Source organism: Tinamus guttatus, unplaced genomic scaffold (genome assembly GCF_059628265.1).
Source record: "Tinamus guttatus ecotype Peru unplaced genomic scaffold, ASM5962826v1 Tinamus_guttatus_pri_ptg000674l, whole genome shotgun sequence".
Classification (NCBI taxonomy): Eukaryota; Metazoa; Chordata; class Aves; order Tinamiformes; family Tinamidae; genus Tinamus; species Tinamus guttatus.
Window position 1 is genome coordinate 2,217,924 of NW_028289208.1, and position 13,816 is coordinate 2,231,739.

The 13,816-nt window shown below is 44.2% G+C and overlaps 1 protein-coding gene across 1 annotated transcript in view; it reads right to left on the bottom strand.

Annotated features, from left to right (window-relative positions):
• ZNF536 (zinc finger protein 536) overlaps positions 1 to 13,816 on the bottom strand; it is a 226,351-nt gene that overhangs the window by 89,281 nt on the left and 123,254 nt on the right. The gene's annotated exons all lie outside the window — the stretch shown is intronic.

The window sequence follows — 13,816 nt, forward strand, 5'->3', positions numbered from 1 at the left end:
CGTGTATAATTTAGACTACATTTTGCTTTAGAGACCCTTAACGGATAAGGGAAAGAAGGCAATAACAATATGTTGATTTATATCACCGTGAAACATTCTCCCCCCATACTTCAAAGTAATTTTAATTGAATTTAATCCTCTTGACTTTCATTTACTTATAAATGAGTTTTAGTTGTAATGTTAGAATGAAGCTGACTTTAGCAGTTAACAGGTTTTTAGTGTTTTTGATTATAGATTATTATATAATGTTTCCTGGGCTAGGAAATACTGAATGCTAAATACTGTCCCATATTAGATCAGTCTAAAACCCTGCACTCTTCTACGAGTGGGAGAGAGGCAGGATCATTTAGGTAAAAACATGGTTCGCTTAAAAAGGTACAAATGTTTGCAAAAATGATTAGAAGCGCTGCAAATCATTTACCAGTTTATGCCCATGATCAAGAAAATATCTAAGCAGAAAAATGAAAAAACAAACATGAATATCTTCCAAAGGAACTATGTTATGTATAATGCCAGTAGTTATGTGTGCACATTTATCATTTTTTAGCTCTTCATCCATAGATCATAGGACACTAAGAGCCCAATTCATTAAAAATTGAATACTCTATTTAAACTGGATGTTCTTATACTTGGAGAAAAAGCATGTAACCATTTTTTTTCCCCTTTGGAAAGTCACATTTTTTGCCATTCAATAAATCCTTGTTTCTCCCAGCTTCTACCCCGACAGCACTCCTCAGTTAATTGCCACACAACTTTGTAGCTTCCTATTTGGATATGAAAAAGAAAATTTGAGTGATAAAATGTCTGCTCTATCCTTGTAATATTACAGAACAATTGCCACCTGCCCTAAGTGCACATATACATATATACACACATACATACCCTCCTGCTCTATTTTTCCACAGTAGCCCTAGGTTTAAAGCTCAGTTCAGCCGTCATTTCATATATTGAACCCTCACTGAAGCCTCTCCCCATCAGCTACATTATATTTACAGTAGTGGTTGCCAAGTTTGCAAGTCCTGCCCAGTTTTCCAGCCTTTATGCTCTCCTGCAGACCCAGAACCCATTAGAAAACATGCCAGCTCTGACCTTCATAACTTCTGGCCATAACCATGGACAGTGAACACAACACGTTGAAACGAGGTGTTTGGGAACGGCAGCTGAGCTAGCCTGCTCCCCGGCAAGGGGGCCCTAACAACGCAGCACCCCAGGTATTAAAATACACCTGCATACTCTGAGCATCTCAGCTACCAATATTTAAATGTATCGCTTCCGTAGTTATGAAATTACTTCTGCTATTACTTTTCAAGTTAGGCAGGTTAGGCTCAAGTTAGGCTCGGTTTCCTCTGAGTTCCTCTTCCACCCATACAACTACAACCATCCCTAAGCCTGAAATGCACACGCAGACCACTCTGCTCTATTTTAGCATTGATTCTTACCCACTATGCTACACCATGCCAAAAATTCTTTACATGAAACAACTCGTACAGAGCAAACCACCCCTCCTCTGAAATAGCCGTACTGCTTGCATACCAACACTTGTTTTTCTGACATTTAAATCACATATTCAGTAAGCTCTTGTTGAAATGTATTCTGCTCGTCAGGATAAATCTCCATCCATAACACTGGAAACTTTTCTGCCTATCAGGGAATTTGAGAACTTTATTCATACGTTCTCTGCAGGCGTAACACCTCTTCCGACCCCGTTAATGCACCAACTACCAACTAAGCTTATGCAATATCTGGAGTTATGTTTTCCAAGGAAAAGCCCATTAAAACCAAAAGAAATTGCCAGGCTGCTTTTGCATTAACTGTTATGAAAATGTACAAGATGGAAAACACAGACTTAAGGCAGATGCAGAAGGACTGTTGTTAACAGTGTGCATATAGAGAGTGCCATGCCACACTTTAGGCCTGTAACCACTGTATCCTGCTATACAATAACATGCTATTTCCTCCTCAAAGTAATTACTGATGAGGGCAAACACTGAATTTTTAATGGTGCCATTCTAGGCAGCAGAATCTTCTAAATGAGAAATAATAGAGACATCCAAAGATGCTCCAAAGAGAGACATCTGTCTATAGACTTTGCTTAGGAAAATTAAGTGGGGCAAATAAAGTATATAAATATCACAGAAAATAAGTGCTTTGTCCTAGATAGAAAAACATAGATTGATTGAACTGAAGTTTTGTCTCTAAGCAATAATCCTCTACTCATTCCGTGTGCTACAGTCACTTATTGGCCACAAACTGAAGCACCAAAAGTTCCACAGGAACTTAAGGAAAAATTTTTTCACAGTGAGGGTGCCAGAGCCCTGGAACAGGCTGCCCAGAGAGGTTGTGGAGTCTCCTTCTCTGGAGATCTTCAAACCCGCTTGGACGCAGTCCTGTGCCACGTGCTCTAGGTGACCCTGCGTGTGCAGGGGGGGGGTTGGACTAGATGAGCTCTAGAGGTCCCTGCCGACCAGAGCCCGCGAGCAGCCCCGGCCCCTGCCCCAGCGCCGGGGCAGCAGGAGCCTCGCCGGGTCCTCCAGGGCTCCTCAGCACCGGCACAAACGCCCTCCCAACGAGCTACCTGCTCCTCCGGGGTGGCACTGAGAGGCCCAGTTAATAAAATCATGAATACTAATAATAATTATTAATAACAAATGAAGGAACCATTACAACCTTGACCAGAGCCGAGATTAAAAACGATGCAGAAAACACGATACAGCTAAGCAGGGGAAGGCCAGAGCACCAACAATTAAGAACTGGTTAGATGAAATGTCCTCCCTCAGTGACTTGTATTTTCATGAATCATCCGAAGCTCCTTCTAGTTGTGCATTTAATGAAGTTAGGATTACTATTGCCATGGAAAGCCAGTGTATTTCACTCAGTGTTATCCCAGCACACAGAGTACAACTCAGAATATGAGCTCAGAGAGTATCTGCCATGATACTATAGTGTACTCGAAACATGATGGAACTGTAACTGGCAAAATCTCAATACTTAATGGGATATCAGCATACTGTAGGAATACTAGCATATGGTATTCCATATCTTGATCTCTATAATAGTTGCCATTCATATAGCTCGATATCCACAGGCCTCGAACATGGTACGTGTTCTTTTTCAACCTTAAAAGCATTAAAAACATTGTAACTAAAATGTGAGAACGGCATGCCTGACTTTATCACATGGTATTATGCTAATATACCATGTTAATGAGCTATACTCGGAATATTGAAAATGCAATAGCATCTTAATGCAATATTGATAAAAAACTGACATTCCTGCTCATTCTATCTCACTTGCAACAGTGCCTGGCAAATTATAGCTGTATTTTCATGATCATAAACTTACAGAAAACATGTTCAGGGTCTGTCAACAGTTGGAAATGGCATTCACCATACATTTTTGTCTCTTTTCTTCATAAAACATTCAATGCAGCGTGTTTTGAAGCAAAGTTTATATCTCACATGACCAGTACATGAAACTCTTTTCATGCAATCTGAGATCATGTAAGAGCTGTAGTAAACAAAATATGCAATAATATTTATATACATCTGCTTTATATATAGGGTATCAGTATACATGCCCATACACACAAGACTCAGGCATGTGTGTATACGGTGGAGCAGTGTTAACTGTTAGAAAGCCTAGATTTAGGGTTTTTTTACGTTTTTGTTTTTTCTATGAAGTTTGACAGCCCCTCTTGCATCAAAAAAAGAACAGGGAGGCAACCAGTCTTCTGATAATGCACACAGACTATCAGAGTATTTCCAATATTCTGAATAGAGCTCTGAATACAACATGGTACAAGGACACCAGCACACTCACACACACAGCCCATTCCCATGATCAGTTTACCAAAGTTGCATGTCCTTCATAAAGAAAACACTATGAGAAAATATTCCATCAGATTGGGAAGAAAATTCACCATCTGCGTAACTCCACAGACTTTAGAGGACTGCTCCAGAGAAGAATTTGGTCCCTCAAATCTAATGTATTCAAGAAGGAGTTTAAAGAAAAACTGATTTTTAACAAGAGTTTTACAGATGTCTGCTAAAACCTTAATAGAAGCTTTGAGCCAGAGACTCCTATAATTCAACCCCTGAACTTTTGAACAACAATTTTATTTAGAAAGTTGATTTATTCATAAGTAAATAGGATACAGTGTGGATGAAGTACAAGGGATCAGGAGGCAGTTATTAGATTTATAAGTACAAAAGCCTCACTGTTGCAGACAGTGGAGGCTCAGCAGTTACTGTACCTTTCAAAACTAATATGTAACCATATCTGTTTTAAAAGAGTGATTCATATTACTCCGAATGCATGAGAAACTCTTTCTCATCCCCACCACAGGAAACTTGAGTCTGATTTTAATGAGCTTCAATTGGAATGTGGCCTTTGAAAAGTAGTGCATTTGAAAAGATGGAACATTAAATTTTGTAATGATGTAAAACATCTTCAATTTTTGACAGGACAATGGTGCTTATTGTGCTTTATGGGCCCAGTGGTGATTCAAAGGTCACTTTGTATATGACTCCACAGACAGGGGCAGCAGTGAATGAAAATTAGGTTACATGTGATCAGCTTTATTATTAATCAGATGAAAATGGATTTTTAACATTTTTCTAATGAGCAACAGAGAAAGAAGAAAATACCATGAATAAAACTACAAGAAGGAACAGCAAGACTGAAATGCACGATGTGCATAACTAAACTAATGTGTATTAAATCTGAAATCCTTAAATACTGTCTCAAGAAATAAAATGCAGCTGCATATTTTTGTGTCATAAATATATAGAAAACTGCTGAAATACCTACTGTAATTTACTATCTCTGTCCTTTGTTTATAACTAACTAATGAACTGATTTCTTCTTACAGTATATTATAGCAGCACCAGATAGCACTGCTATGGTTAAGGTTGTGTCAGCGTTTCCATTATAAATCCTGTTTTTCAGGGGTTTATAACTCAGCTGTAAAAATGCAGCCCAGGCTAAAACTTGGCATACAAGGTCTCTGCCAGGAAGCACATTTATTTTACAAATTTCCCCAAAATGTCTCTTGGAATATTCTGGCACTATACAATTATGAATTACATAAATACCACAAGAAGCTTTCTAATTTGCAATTTTGCGTTTGTTTAACTTTAGAAACAGCCTTTGATTAAAAAAAGAAAATAAAAGCAATGATAGGCTAACGTGCCCTTGATCTGGAAAGAATGAAAAAGTTAATAGTATTTCTGAAATCTTTCAAAACATTGATCCCGAGCAGAGTGAGTACCGCTTTTCATGCCCTGAAATATTTTCATGCTAAATAAAACATAGTGCTACAGAATTAGATTGTTGAACCTTTACCGTAGGATGCCCATGCTGTGACTGAACTCAAGTTAGACCTCACATTAATAAAACGCCTGATCACAAGGACCGTGTGTGTCTAGCTCTGGGCTTGGCTCTGCAAATGGCACTTGGCTATCACGGTCCTGTTTTGATTAGCAACTAGTGCCAAGAAGCAGGGAGAGGAGCGGTGTGCAGGACGCAGAAATGCTTCTTTCCCCAGTTAATCACCCCAAGAAGAGCAGAAAAACACAGAATTACAATGGCTGAGAAACAAATTTAAAAAACGGCCCTTTTGACAACAAAACGTACCCCGAGCCTCAGTTCTGTGGCTCATCCCTGCCACCAGGCACGGCTGCGAGAAGCCCCGAGCCACGGCAGCAAAGAGCACCAGTCAGCACAAGCGCCCGTGTTATATGAGATGCTGGGAGTATTTGCTATCTTTCAACCAGATTTACTAGCATATAAACGGGTGAGTGGAGGGGGGACAGCAGAGAATGGGTAGAGAGCTCTGCTCCTCTCCCTCCCTCGGAGCAACACGGGCTCCCAGACAAGTCACGGGCAGAACTTGGGTGTCCTCCCGTCCCATTCGCCCTGCCCATACCCAGCCTGGCTCCAAAGCTTCCAGCATTGAGTTTTCCTGAAAGCACCCCAAAGTCCTGCAGAAGAGCCACAGAAGTGCTCACAGCAGAGCAGCAAGGACATCCACCCGGAGATAGAAGTTAGGCATGCTGGAGGCCCCTCAAAACACCCTTTCCACGACAGCACTGGAGCTACAGGAGGACGCAACGCTAGCCAACCTTCTGGACACAGGTCCACAGGCCGAAATGCTGCTCCTCAGGGCCCTGCTGCCAGCCTGGCAGGAGCACATCCTGTGCAACATGCTGGGTGCAGCAAACCAGCACTGCTGTGGGGCTCTGCGACACAAATACCCACCACCGTCACCCCTCCCATGGCCACCAGGTGCAGATCAAGGCCACATCCTGACCCGTTTGCATGGAGGCACCTGGCCTTGCTAACCCTCCTGAAGACACTTCTGCCTGATTAGCTCCTAAGCCTACAGGCCGTGGGCAAGGGAGGATTCCTTGCACTATCATTCCTATATCCCAGTGCATCCATGCAAGAACAGCCATGATCTTGGCCTAAGGCTGCTTAGATAAAATTGCTTAAGCTGTAGCACAGTTGCACTGTCATGGATATGGGAGCCCTCTCGCTGTGGCAAGGGCACCAGGGAAAAATCACTTTGGCACATTCAGGGTGTTTGCTTTATACAATAAAGGAAAAAAACAGAGGGAATAAACATACTGTTGCTTACACTGAGTCATACGCTACCCAACCAGGTTTGTGGCTTAACAATCCTCCCCCCCTCAGTAGTGCAATCCCATGCTGAGGAGATACATGAGCTATTCCAGAAAGTGGTGATCCCCAAAGAAAAAGCTAGATCCAGGTAAAAGTGGGGAGCACCCAGCCAAGGCTGTGACCCCCCCCTGCTTCTTGGCTTATGTCCATTCAGGAGAAAGATGTATGGAAAAATATTTTCCATATATTCTACCCGAGTTAGTGACTCTGCCTGGGAGGAGGGCAGGAAGTACAGGAGCGTGTTGGCATGGCTTGAAGAGAAGAGAGGGGAAGGAGCTAATATATCTACTGATCATTATGTCAAAACAAGGCCAAGTGCAAGGTCCTGCACCTGGGGAGAAATAACCCCAGACACCAGTACAGGCTGGGGACTGACCTACTGGAGAGCAGCTGTGCAGAGAAGGACCTGGGTGTCATGGTGGACGACAAGTTGACCATGAGGCAGCAGTTGCCCTCGTGGCCAAGAAGGCCAGTGGGATCCTGGGGTGCATTAAGAAGAGCATCTCTAGCAGGTCGAGGGAGGTGATCCTGCCCCTCTGCTCAGCCCTGGTGAGGCCGCATCTGGAGTATTGTGTCCAGTTCTGGGCTCCACAGGACAAGAGGGATGTGGAGCTGCTGGAGAGAGTCCAGTGCAGGGCCACAAGGATGATCAGGGGCCTGGAACATCTGCCCTATGAGGAGAGGCTGAGGGAGCTGGGCCTGTTCAGCTGGAGAAGAGGAGGCTGAGAGGGGACCTGAGCAGTGTCTAGAAGTACCTCAAGGGAGGCAGTGAGGAGGATGGTGCTGGCCTCTTTTCACTGGTGGTCACCGACAGAGCTAGAGGAAACGGCCAGAAACTGAAACACCAAAAGTTCCACAGGAACTTAAGGAATTTTTTTTTTTGATCAGTGAGGGTGCCAGAGCCCTGGAACAGGCTGCCCAGAGAGGTTGTGGAGTCTCCTTCTCTGGAGATCTTCAAACCCGCTTGGACACAGTCCTGTGCCACGTGCTCTGGGTGACCCTGCGTGTGCAGGGGGGGTTGGACTAGATGACCTCGAGAGGTCCCCTGCCAACCTTAACGATTCTATGTTTCTATGATAAGTTTGCAAAATGGACCCTGGATTCCTATGTGGGTCACTCCTGATTGGTTTTTATTTCTCTGAAAATGGTCTTTATTGCCACCTCAAACTGAAACATTAGTGTATGTTTGTTTAAGAAAATACAAGCATTTGCAATAAAACGTAGAGGATATGCCATACTATTTTTGATTATTAAGCTAAACAGCCATGTAAAATGAGTGTAGCATATTGGCACTGGCTCCTGCTGTACTGAGGCTCCTTTGTGAAATTAGTTAATTAGTTCTTTTCCCTTCCTCAAACTTTGCTTGAATAAATTCGTGGTTAGTAAAGAATAAAGAATTTTGCTTTTCTTGGCTAATTTTCTTTCCATCCTCCTTTTTAAAAGGAAACTTCAGCCATCTATTGGGATAGCAGTGCTCATGTTGGATAAAAATGGCTTACCAAAGACAAAACACTAGCAAAAGTGTATTTCGTATAGCAAAAAGCTTCCCATGCTTTCCCTGAAAACAACTGTCCATCAAGGCATATGGTGAATACACATATTCTAGCAACACTATTACAAGCTTGTTAATTCTTTAATAAATTTGCCACAAAAAAGTGTTAATTGACTAGTAAAAATGTTAGTGATTTTAAGAAAAATTTCCTAAGCCCTGGAAAAGCGTTTACTTAATGACATGTAAAAGACAAGAGGTTTTAACTCAGTTTCCAGGACTTTTACAACAAACTGCAGAGGAAGACAGATGAAGTGATGTTCTGACTGCATGCACTGAGTAAGCCCGCCGGGAACCTCTGTATTTAGTTATCAGTGGCACTGAAATCTGCTTAGGAAAGCAACAAGTCTTTTGTGCTGCTGACAACAGTTATTACAATTAATTCATTTTGTGATTGGTATTTGCACTGAGTGACAAGGTGTTATTTTACCTCAGTAAAAGCGGCAATACCTACATGCGAAACGCACGGAGTTTGCTATCGCTCACGCACGAAAAGGAGAGCTCGTCCCCGGCAGCGCCTCGCGTGCCGGCGCGGGGCCTCCTCCTCGCCCCTTCCTGGGCAGAAATGCTGTTTTCTTGCCGTCTTTTAAAACTTTCTGAGGAAAACAAGCTGTGTTGCTCTGCTGGGAGAAAGGCCGAGGCGCAAGCAAGGCCGTTGGCCCCGGGATGGGGACGCGGGGCCTGCGGGAGCCCCGCTGACAGGGCAGGGAAGGCCGCGGAGCTGCCGCCCCGCTCAGGGCTGAGGGCCTGGGCTGGTTGCTGGTTTGTTTCTTTCCTGAAGAACGTGAATGTGCATGGCAAAGCCATTGCAATCCCTGAATCCCAGCAATTGGCACGGATCGTCTGCGGCAGCGGCCCGGCGATGCTGCGAGCGCCGCCAGCGTCAGGCGCTGCTGATACCGCCCGAGCCCGGCCACCCCGCTGAGCGGGAGAAGGGCAAAAGGAGGAGCAGGGAGAGTTCGGTGACATAAATTTCACGTTTTGTAGCGGGGCCCAGCAAACCGATGAGTGTTTGCAGTGCTAGCAAATGGCAAATAACCCATTAGCTATGGATAGTTCAGCATGTTCCTACTTTTATTATAAGTTAGCCTCACTAAACCATTGACTTAGCAGAGAATCATTATAAATCCCCATTTTGAATTTTTTTATTAGCAGTATTTATCACCTTCTCAAAATCAATCCTATATTTTTAAATTAAAACAAATGACTACTTGTGCCGCAATCAATATTAGTACATTTCCCTTTTTTAAAAGGAGAAAAAATGGAATACAAAGAAATGTCCTTCTTTGGCTGCATCAATCCAATTTCAATATAATTCAATATTTAATAAATATAATCCTCTGTGTCTGTGCAGGGAAACATCATAAAAAATGCAAAAGGTTTCCTGGTCTTCAATAACTTGTATGAAACAAAGTGTTTCCTTATTCCTTCCATAAATACTGCAGTCTTATGCTATGGTTTTTTTTTTCCTGTGTATTTGAGAGAGTTTGCTCTGATTAAGTATAGGAAAAGAGGTTTGCATATTTCATGATTAAAAAGCCGAAATGCTACCTACCTACCCTCTCCAAAAATCACCATCTTTGTGTCTTTGTACTTCTGCAGCTTGTTGTTTTCAAAAGGGCAAAAAAGAAAAACCTTATATAATACCTAATTTGTACATCTGTGGTTTCCCTCTGACTTGTGTAGGCACCATATGTTTTTAATTATCATAATAGCCTTAAAGAACCTGTTCAGTGGGAAACACATATGATCCTTTTATTACTGGTTTGTAATTTAAACAGTTTTAACAGAAAAGGTCTGGCTATAAGGGACTAAGAGGCACAAAGGTCTAAAAACCCTGTTATTGACCTCTGAAAGCATGAGTTCAAATCCCACCCACTGAGGTGGGACCCAGTTCTCCCTTCCCTGACAGAGGTAATCGGTCGCATGTGAAACGGCTCTTCAAGACCTTAAAAGACATAATCTCCGATCTCAAATGACTCGACGTTTCAGACGGAGGCTGCCACAATGAAAGTAAGGTCTATAAACATTATCGTGCAACCAATCTATGCTTTCTTCTCCCTGGCGAGAGCAATGTGAGCAATACTATACAAGAAGCCCTGCACGAGAAGCCAGAAGCTAAGAATTTCAGCAATTCTCATTAGTTGTTGCCCTTTTAAATTCACGGTTTTGTCCTTTATGCAAATGTGAGCCTCATGAACACTCCAGTCTCTGAGCCATGGAAAACAGTCAGATATTCTGAGGTAGAAATTAAATTTAACAAGTTCAATTCACTCCTGATTCTGGACATCTAAACACATAATCAGTCTGATAATGTTATTAATTATCATTCAAGCGACAACCTTTGACACTGGCATGCTCCCACAACCTCCCTACTCCAATAACTCAAACAGAAAATCGCTGGCATGAAAACCCACAGTCTTATGAACAGAAATTGCAAATAAGCAGGCACTGAGCATACTACTGGGAGTGAGCAAAATCCCCCTTTTCACAGAGAAAGCAGAGGCTCACACAATAGCTCTGTCATTTGATCCAAAATGAGATTCTCCAAAACTTTGTTTCAAAATGGATAATCTACACCCCAAAAAGAGCTGTGGGGAGATGAGAGTGGGGAAAAAAAAAAAGCATAGTTAAAATTACACTGAAGCTGGAAGTCGTTACAGCTCTATCAAGAGAGATGGATGGTGTCCTCATTAGAACATAGCTTTATTTAGACAGACAGACAGAATCCTTATTAGAACATTAGGCTGAAAAGTTTAAATGTCAGAAAATGCAAAATTAAGATTTTTGCAAATAAATGCTGACTTGGAGGAAAAAAACTTAGGGTTTCCTACAAAGATTCTACTGGAAAAGCTTGGAAAACATAAAATGTTCTAGTATTATTTCTGAGGGAGGCTTACGGGCCTGACCTACAACCTGCTGCTGTGAGTAGGAGCCCTTCCTTTGCCCTGGGCAGGGCGGCCTGTTCTGAGTTTTACTTTAGTTAAGGAGTAGGTTGTCCACTCTTTAGAAATCTCATAGCAAGGAGACATGGAGAAGAAAAATTCCCAATCACAGGGAAAGGACTTAAGGCCTCAGGAATTACAATCTCTAACTCCTCACAGATATCCTTGGAAAACTCCCCCTTTCGCAAAATAGAGAAGTCTCTCTTCTTTGACAGTGGTTTCCACTTCTCGTCTGATGCTCTTCGGGCTCCCTGTTGCAGCACATGGAGCCCACAGGGCAGACACCGGCTGCTCCAGCAGCGATTTCTGCACGGGCAGGCGGGCTCCCAGCAGAATGTTGGGAAGGGGAGAGGAACACGATGCCATGAAGCCTGCAGACGAGCCACCCCCTTCCCTTCCCCTCCCTTACCTTCTCTTCCCTGCCCCTTCCCCAGGCCCTCTGCTTTCCCTGGGAAACTCAAACTTTTTGCAGTGCTGGGAAGACAGCTTGATTATTTTGATTATGTTCATTGGTTTCTGTTTTACCTGAAAGCTATCAGATCTTGGAATACCAGATGTGGATGTTCAAAATGCCCTTGGGAACTTTTTGGGCGATTTGTAGTCTCCTGATTGACTCTGGTGCACACCGGCCTCTGCTGATGTACCATGAGCTATCTCACACAAAAAGCCAAGTTTTGGAGAGGTGGTTACACACACACACACGCGCGCACACACATGTACAAGGCTTGCAGGTCTTGATCCAAAGGGCAGTGACCTGAGGAGGAATCTCTCGTCTTAGATGTTTTGCATTAGGCCTGGGGTGGGAAAGGAAAGGCAGATTTTGCTCGAGAGCCCCAGGCATGGACGTGCAGATGAGGGCCCAGCAGAGCCCTGCATCAGGCTGCTCTTTGCTGCATGTCCCAGTGGGGCTTTGCACGCGGCTGCTCTCAGGGCTTTGCTGGGACAGGAGCTGGAGGAGCTGCCGGGTGCCAGCTCTGATGGGTGCTGCCCTCACCCCTGGCCTCACCGGAGCTCCCTTCACTCAGTAAAAACCCGGTTCTCCTTTCCTGCAGCTTCACCCATAAAATTGCCGAGGTCACATTTTCTAGTGGCAGTGAAGTGCTCAGTGTGCTGAGTGGCATCATGGCTGGACGGTGGGCAGCGCCGCAGCGCGGTCACGCAGCCAGGGCGCCCAGCAGGCCAGCCCAGCTCTCGCGTGCAGGAGGGGTTTGTGCATTGCTCACACCAGTGCTTCATCAGCTGATTCTGCCAGGCACCAGCAGATCCCAGCAGAGCTCATCCCCTCACGTTTGGAAGAACACCCTGGACCCGTCCATAGAGAGAACAGCAATCTTGCATACACATCTATCTCCACCAAATTAAGTTAACCTAGGAACCCCTTATCCTCATTTGCTATGTCCAAAGCAAAGTGCTTCCACCTTTTCTTCTTCTTTCCAATCAAACATGTGACTTTGCAATTCTACCTTAAAAGAAATCCCAGTTCTGGACCCAAGAACTCTTTTTTTTTTTTTTTCCTATTCAAGGAGCCTCCTTTCAATGTAAGGATCCTCCAAATTTCCAAAAAATGGATAACAACAATACCACTGTGATCCCATCTGTACACAGCAATGGCACTGTAAAGCACAGAGCATAAAACACCAAATTCCCACAGACAGCATCTGTCTTACTACAAACAATGGACCATTATCTTGTAAATAATTCTGATTAAGCTGCAGCATTTTCCCCAAACAAACAGTAGGGGAGCAGAGGGGAGGATTTTTCTGGTGGGAGTGCCGGTTTTCTCCTTCCCCAGCACTGACACTCGTTTTTTTATTCAGCTGATTGGGCCCCCTCCCCTCCCCGCTCTGTCCCCCACGGTTTGGTTTTCATGTTCTGACCTTATCCAGCTGTCAATCATTTCGGCAACTAAAGAGGGAGCCGTCACGTTAATGGGATTCCCACCTCCATCCTTTGGGAAAGCTTTTCTGGTTGTTTCTTTCCCCCGATGTACAGTTATATAACGATTAGTGAATACACCCATAAACCTTTCAGTTATCAAACCATCCTCTTGCTAGGGGGGTGTGAGAACTGGAAGCCCAGCTGGGTGTTTCTTTGGTGCCAGGGATTCAGGGACGTCCAGCTGACGGCGGGTTGTTCTGGCACCTCGGGGCACGGGTGCACTTGGCCTGGCAGAAGCCGTGGCCCTCGTGGCTCCCTGCGCAGGGGGGCTCCCGGCTGCAGGGGGGAGCCGGGCACGCGCGCGAGCCTCGCACCTGCCCGCGGCACCGCGGCACCGCGAGCACCGGCCTCAACCGCAACAAACTCCCCCTCCGAAGGGGCTTGGGAGCAAAGCAAAGCACGCAGGCTGCGGCGGGGTTGGCCGAACGGGGGACAAGTGAAACACGACACAATTAGGGCTAATGTGGTCCTTTCTCCTAAGGTTCATAAACTGATCTATGTGGCAGCTGTGAATTGAGGAAAGCCCTAGAGTAATCCTGAATTTCGTCTTTAACTTGTTCATTTCAATGCACAAACCTTTTCTTACATGTCTCTCTTGATAAATGTCACATCTCTATATGGCTGAAGTGCTGGTTTTCTTTCCCTGCATCCTCTTAACATGCCTTGTTATGCATGTGAAATGTTCTGGATCAAATGCACTTCC